The sequence below is a fragment of the Sus scrofa genome, chromosome 9, assembly GCF_054392235.1.
Source record: "Sus scrofa isolate SSC_HxYL_T2T_F1_AM1 chromosome 9, Sscrofa_HxYL_maternal_Yorkshire_Landrace_v2.0, whole genome shotgun sequence".
Lineage (NCBI taxonomy): Eukaryota > Metazoa > Chordata > Mammalia > Artiodactyla > Suidae > Sus > Sus scrofa.
This window is the reverse complement of record NC_139391.1, coordinates 5,572,935-5,581,111: the sequence shown is the minus strand read 5'-3', so window position 1 is coordinate 5,581,111 and position 8,177 is coordinate 5,572,935.

The following is an 8,177-nucleotide window of genomic DNA, read 5'->3' as shown; positions in this document are numbered from 1 at the left end:
GGGGTGCCAGCCCATAGTAAGTCCTGGTACTGTCTCAGCACTCTTTACCAAAAGTCGCACATGCATATTGGGAAGGGTCCTGTGGCCTGTCATGTGTGAGAAATATAAGAACTGTCCTATGTAAGTGATATAGAGCCTCTCTCTGGTGTACTCCTCACTCAGGGGGCGCCCACACCCACACTCCTCCTTTGGATGTGTGTTGCTGGCTTCCTACTTAAACCCTTCTCTGTGTGCTCTCCCCATATGTACTGTGACTCTAACTTTGTACCTGCTTTTATAGTCTTTGCTTCCTTGAGGCATTCTTGCTTTCAACAGGGGGCAAAAATTAGGGCAATTCTCCTTCTAGCCTATAGCTGGTCTAGTGACTAGTATTCCTTGTTTTTCATCCAGGCTACCCAGGTTTAATTCCTGATCAGAGAAGTTAAGATCTTACTTCAAGCCATCACTTACTGCCATCTCTCTGAAATCAAAGATGCTCACTGAAAAGAGGCTAAATTTGGTGTATTGTGGGAGTAATTTTCTATCAGGTGCTCAATACCCAGTAGAAGCATGATTCTAAGGAAGAAAATGTTGGCGATGCCTAACTTGGTGATGTTTGCATTAGAAGTTACTTTGTGATATTTCATCTCCTTATTCCAAAGTGATCAGTTTGACTATTAAAAATGATCATAGTTCTGGGGAGTTCCCGTCATGGCTCAGTGGTTAACAAATCTGACTAGGAACCATGAGGTTGCGGGTTTGGTCCCTGGCCTTGCTCAGTGGGTTAAGGATCCGGCATTGCCATGAGCTGTGGTGTAGGTTGCAGACACGGCTCAGATCCTGAGTTGCTGTGGCTCTGGCGTGGGCCGGTGGCTACAGCTCTGATTAGACCCCTAGTCTGGGAACCTCCATATGCTGTGGGAGCAGCCCTAGAAATGACAAAAAAAATGATCATAGTCCAGCTGTCACCTATTTTAAAACTTCAAGACCTTAAATACTTACCTCCCACATTTTTAAGTCTAGAAAGGCTAGATACCTAGTGGCCATCATACCTCATGTCATGTTAAACACCTGTCACAGGAAAATTGACAGATTCCTACAGAGCAGTGCTGTTACGTGCTTTTCCAACAAATAGAATTGATCATAATCATGTAACTGAGCAGGACCTTATGGGACTGTCCCAGAATCAACCCCCATTCATGTCCTCTGCCTGCTTTTTTATCTATAGAAAACCTTTAGTCAAAGAATCCACTTAATCAGAAGTGAGAAAATACAGAGAAAAAGGAAAAAAAGCAAGACAAAATAATTATAGTTTAGCCATTCGATAAAGTCAAGGACCTTTAGTTCTTCCTCAAGGACTGTAGATAATTTTGAGCCATGTCCTTGGAGCTGTTCTGCAGGTGCTGAAATCCCCACAGGGGGAAGAAGTTAGCTGTATGCTGCCCATAAGCAGGTAGACCCCAGACTGGCTGGAACCACAAGGTTGATGATGCTGACTTCCAACTACCTCACCACCAACCAATCAGGAGGATGTCCATAAGCTGATCATTTAACACTGTAAGACTCACTCCCCTCTCCACAGGGGGCACAGTCCTTAAGGCACCAGCCTGTGGTCCTCCCTCTTTGCCTGGAAATTAAAGCTACCAAAAGATAGCTGTTTCCTCCAGCTATCTCTACATTTCTATTTCGCTGAATGAGGTCGCTGATATCTTGGCAATAATCACATCACTGGAGCCACATGAAACCCAGGGTTGCCACTGTTCTAAAGAAAGCAATTTCCTAGGTGACTTAGAAGTCTCAACACTGAACTTTCAGCCAAGTGATCCATCTGTTTTGAAATCAGTTTACTAGTAAGAAGACAATCTTCCTTGATAACTGAAGGTAGTAATTGATCCAGACTAAGAATAGGAAGTCTAATGTAGGGGTGTGGAGAAAGGGAATAGGGAGCTTGACAGGGGCAAAGCCATCTTGCTGCCACCGTCCATCTTGGTGAACTTAAGGCGACCCATACGAGGGCTCTGACAAAAGCCAAGTCATTAGGACTTGAGAAACTCTGGGTCCCGAGTGTTCTGGAGATACTCAAAAATGCCTAGATTGTACTTGAGGTTAATCATTAAAGTAACAACATAAGACATTCTGTACAGCTATGCATCTTTCTATATTCTGCAGGTAACTAAGTTAAGGTAGCATGTTGGACACATAAGCAAGCACTATAAATGTATCTCCCCCTTTCTGTTCAGGGTCCATGATTGGGAAGCGATTCCCCGTGGGCCCACCAGCGTAATAAAGCTGTTTTCCATCTTCCTCGAGTGTCCTGAGGTGATTTCTAGGAATTCTGTACCACTAAGAATATAAGTAGTGAGGAAAAGGTGGGAATCAGGAATTCTGATCAAGGTCTCAGCAGAAGACGATTTGTGGCTTCCTTTTCTTCATAGGTATACAAGAGAGTAGGTCAAATTTGATCAGCAAGTGGTGGCAGAGGTTACGGGGCCAAGAAGTCTCAATTCAGAGTCTGAAACTTGTGCCAGGGCCTAGCTTTGGAGAGAAAAATGATGTGTTAGGTCATCGAAACGCATGTTCCTCTGGGAACAAAACCTCATCTCCACGGAAAAGGGGCAGACGTCTCCCACGCTCCTCTTCATGAGGATCTTGAGTTGGAGCAGACTTGAAGCCACACCGCACGGGACACTCGGGATGGAGCTGTTCATGATGCATGGATCATCTGATTATTTTCATGTCCAAGTCGTCCATTGTAAGACACACCTCTAAGTTTGGCAACAAGTTTATATATGTCCTTTTTCTTAGGAACTTTTTCCACTTAGACGCAGAAACAAGGTATGAGATGGAAAATTCCCCAAGAGATTAAGCCAAGTCCTCAACCTGAGCATTTGGTATTTTTCCACTTCCCATTAAAAGACCTGCTCAAACTGGCTTAGAGTACCTGGGATAATAGGAAATCACTGGTAGGCATGCCTCAGTTTGCTGACCCTTCAGATAAGCTAAATACCTATAGACTAGCATTGAAGCAAATCCTTAAGGGATGCTCATCAATTGCCTGAGGAGACGAAGGGACGGGGACTGACCTTCTGCTTCAGACGTCTCACCTTCTGTTTCTGTTACCAAGGGAACACGAATGAGGCTTCATGTCAGAGACTGAAATGAGCACTGGGAGAAAGTCGGGTGGGGGATGGCTGGGTTCTGAGAGCGACAGAGACAGGAGCGTCCCCACTCTCCTCGCCTGAGCCTCTCCGTGGCCCTCCTGGCATCAGTGCTCCTGAAGCACCACCTGCCTGTGGCCATTCCCTTTTCTCTCTTCAGCTGATCTGAGGATGCAGGAGAGGGGCCCTTTTATGGATAAGGAAAGACCTTCCACAGGCCAAGGAGTCCACTATGTCGGGAGTAAGGGATCTGGCAACCCCCACATGGAGGCTCCTTTGAGAAACTTTACAGAGCCCACCACCAAGACACCAGAGTCAAGGCCACTAGCTTGGTTAAACTTAGTGTTACTACTTGTCTTGACTCAAAGAATATCACGAAGATTTAGTATCCATTCCCATATAAACAATTGATTTATTTTCACTAGGACTGATTCTAGGGAGAAAAAAAAGGCCTTCAGCGATTCCTGAAGTGACCTATGTAGAATTCTGAATAGGCTGAATTCAAGAGGCCTAAGAAACTTGAGGTTTAAGGTCTCGAGTACGAGACTTGCAGGCTTCCCTTGGTCAAGTGTGGGAGACACTGATGCGCTGCCCAGACTTCCACTTGAAGCAGGAGACTGAGGTGTCTCAGGCTGAGGAACTGCAATCTGTCCCCTCTGGACAGCTAACTTCAGGATAAAAGCTGCATCCTGCTTGGATAAGGTAGAGACCATCTAGCTCTCACTCTGGAGGTCAGGGAGATCTCTGCAAGGACACGTTTACAGAAAGTTTCCTCAGGGTCAGAGAAAGGAGGGCACAGACCACAGTACATCCTGTCAATGTCCCAGAGACCCTGATGCTAAAACCCACCCTGAGGGCAGGGCGCCGAGTTGGGGCAAAGCCAGGCAAAGCCAAGACGGTTGGCCAGAGGAAGCCCATCCAAGTGTTTTAAGTGACCTCCAAAGCAGGTGTTGCTCTCTCTTTTACCCTCTCTTCTTCTCTGGCTCTGTCTCCTCCTGACCCCCACCAAGTGCCTGTGTTTCTCTGCACCTATCTTCTCACTTTTATCTTTAAACAAACACTTATTTGCCTCACTACCCTCAGTCTCTTTGCCACATTCTTTCTCTAAATGGACAAAGTTCTGGGGACCTATTTCAAGTGGTTAGGGTTCAGCGTTCTCACCACACAGCCATCCAAGAACACTTTCAGTGCAGCGCTTGATGCCCCAGCTGTTGTTCCCAAGCAGCCCGTCTTTGTTGGCCTTTCCAGGGATCATCTCAGCCTCAGGCACGTCAAGGTCACACGTTTTTTAGGGCAGCCCCATGTTGTGGTTAATGTGGCCCCACAGAGAAGGCAGCTGAAAGGCCCTTCTAGAAACAGGGCTCCTGTAATTCGCCAAGGATACCACTGGCTCTGTACCCTCATTTGACTTCCTTGCCCACTTTTCACACCTGCACAGGTCACTCCTATATTCACAACATTTGGTACTGCCCAGCTGAGCATCCACAAGCCTCACAGGGCTATGTGAGCACTTGATATGTAGCAGTGGAGTTGGAGGCCTTGGTGGAGAGGGAAGGGGGAGGAGGACTCTCAGTTCCCTGAGACACAAGCTCAGCTGTTTTTTCATAAAAAGGGTAGGGGGGTTAATTTTCATAGAAAGGGAAGGGGGTTTAATTTCATTCATTCCTTCAACATATTCACTGTGTATTCTATCCAGTTACTTGATTTCTTCTTCAGTTTCTAATCCTCTCTTCCTCTGACCCTGTAAGCTCAGGCTTACAAGGACCTCATCCACTGAGTTCAAACACAATTCATAGCGTGGAGTCTTCCTAATGTCCCTGCCAAGGGGCTTCATCCAGCACAGGCTTCAGCAATAGGAAAAGGTCCCTAAGGAATTCAGCTTAAGCACCACAGGATGTAGCCAACAGTTGAGACAGGGATCGACATGGTGGACCCCCATAGACTTTCCGTTGCTGGTAAATATGGGTATGACGGGAATGAGACTGAATGATAAACTCTGCCGCAAGGCGAATGGCCTGGCTAGGGTAGAGGAAGTACTCTGGGAGACTGTGGGATTACGGTCGTGTTAGAGGTTGGGACACATCCTAAGGGTGCACGTGTAACTATGATTCCAGGCTAGAGGAGAGCAGAGAATCTTCGCTAGCTTGGTTAGAAAGTAGGCTATCCTCCCAAGTTTGTCCCCAGAAGTCAGACCTAAATCATGGTCATTCTGACTATGTCACAAGCATTACAGCAAAATGAAACGTCGAAGCTCAAGAAGGGGAGAAGTTAAGCGTACCTTTCAGGATAAGGGAGAATCTGAAGCAAAGAAGAGGTTCCCAGTGTCAGAAGCAACACTTTTGACCTTAGATAAATGGGCAGCTGTGTCCTTCCTGGACTTTTACTTCCACATGGTGACCTGAGGGCTAGAGACTGCGACACAGGCATTTTAGCAATTTGCAAGTGGAATAATTTTGCCAGAGCTTAACTTTTCCTTCCATAAGTAAGTCAGGGTTGCATTTTCAGAGTTTATCCATTAAAAAGCATCAACTAAGGTTCATCTAATCTAGGAGTCAGTGGTATGAGAAAGGACTTGAACTTTGAACTATGCACAGGCAGGCAGCATTGTGTCAGTTCATCCAAAAATTGTTTCTTTATATTATTTTGCTAAGAAACAAGTGTAATAGCAACCGAAAGGAAAAAGCCATGTACTGAGTTTACATGAACCTGTTACTAACACTCATCCCACTTTCCTGGCTGTTGATGCCACCATCTCAGTGGTGGCAGTAAAACAGCCATAAGGTAAGGTGGAGTAAAACAGCCATAAGAAGTCTGCTTTTAGGAAGAGAAAGGTAATATTTCATCCTATTACATGAATCCTAACTTATGTACAAGTGAGTCAGTCTAGACTTCTCCCTTCCCAAAAAGAACTTCTTCCTGCTTAGATCCACTCAAGAGAATTCTTGATACCAAACAGGACATGCAAACCATGGTGAAGCCCCACATGGGGGCTTGGAATCCTCAGTGACAGAACACAGCAGTAGGAGAAAAGTGAATATGCAGTTATACTTTCATGCCCTTTTTTGGGAGGAAACTATCCTGCTCTGACTGGGACAGCTCACACAATACTAGACAGTGTAAGTATAAGACAGCTATAAGGCTTCAAGTTGAAGCCCAGCTCAGGAGCTATCAAGTAACAACAAAAAGCTCCCAGGTGGTCCAGGTAGTCCGCAGCCTGCAGAAGAGTAATGCAGGCACCATAGATCTTGTCAACAGCAATGAACAATCAACATCAGTTCCTTTGGAACAAAAGTCCTAAAACGAGTTCAAGGCAATACTGGGAATAGAACAGGTAATAGGAAGCTCTCCACTGGGATTTGATTTGATATCTAGACACAGCTGAAGATATTGTTAGGTTGAGCAGCAACTCCTGCTTTCATAGCTCTGTTGCATTCCCTAGGGGGCATCCTTTGATCCATGCTTTGACCACTGCCCCCAACTTAACTCAATATGGCAGCTTCCAATTTAACCACACTAAGGTGAGATTTTAGTGGGTTATTTTGCCCTATGCCATCTTTAAGATTTTTTTAAAAGATAAATAGGATCCCTAAAGGCTAAGAGTCTTCATTTATTCTACATGGATAAAGATAAGCTCACCAAAGGAAGCCAGCCACAGGTGAGGCTTACAGTCCTGCTGGGTTAATTTTATTAGCAAGTGATGAAGAGCATCCATGAGCTTTGGACTTGAGAACGTATCTCAGCCTCATCCAGAAGTAACAACTCATGCACCAAGGAAAAAACTGAATCCCTCCGCCCCCGCTTAAGCCGTACCTATGGAAATTCTAGAGCACTTAGATCTCACTTATCAACAGGGTCTCAACGTATCTCACGGCTTCTCCTGCATGGGGATTATTTCCTTCTGAGACAGAGGCAGCAGGAGGGAAGGAGGAAAACTTCTAGGATCAGCCTCGCCATCCCGTTAGTGGTTAAATCTAATCCTCTAGCATGTATACATTAATACATTACAGGGATCTTGCTCAAGTCAATTCTGAGCTTAAGGAGCGACAATGGCAGGCTAAGGACCATCAGCAAACCCTACCACAACAGGACACTGAACAGGAACCATGAAGTGTGGAAGGGAACTCTTGGGCCTGGGGTCCCATAAGAAAGCCACAGATAGTGATTTTGAGGCAGGCGGTAGATGGACTCCAGGGTAGACATTTGCAACTAGCCTCTTATTTACACTTCTTGAGGCAGGAGATACGTGGCTGGTCATAAATATTTGTCCCAGAGCCCACCTAACTACACGTCAAGGTAGAAATAGCAGGCACACTGCAAATAACTGGTACTTGTCTTCTGCGAACTTGTCAAACAGTAATGACAGGATCGAAAGGGGGGCTGAGCTCTGCTGGGGCAAGAGAACAAAGAGGTCACATACTCCCCATCCTTGGGGTCAGAGACCCCAACTACACATGGCAGAGAGATCCCTCTGTGGTCAGAAAGGGCGGGGGTGCAAGGCCATAAGTCAAGCCACCTTCCTGCCAGACTTTGCCTTGGGATCCATCTTGGCTAAAAATGTACACGCAGATCAGGGGAGGGCCCTGGGTCTGGTCAGGTGTGAAAGGTAAAAGATAATTGGCCATAGGAAGACAAAGACCCAGAAAAACTGAAGTGACTTATAGAAGTGACTTATAGAAGTGACTTATAGAAGTGACTTATAGAAGTGACTTATAGAAGTGACTTATAGAAGTGACTTATAGAAGTGACTTATAGAAGTGACTTATAGAAGTGACTTATAGAAGTGACTTATAGAAGTGACTTATAGAAGTGACTTATGGAGTCACCTCTCTGGCACACTCCTCATTGAGGGCGACACCCACACCCTCAGTCCTTAATGTATTACTGCTTTGCTTCAGATAAATAGACTTAATTCTCTGTGTGCTCTCCCACATGTTGTACTGTTTCTTTTTGGTGTTTTTAGGGCTGCACCCATGGCATATGAAGATTCCCAGACTAAGGGTCAAATTGGAGCTGTAGCCACTGGCCTACACCACAGCTCAT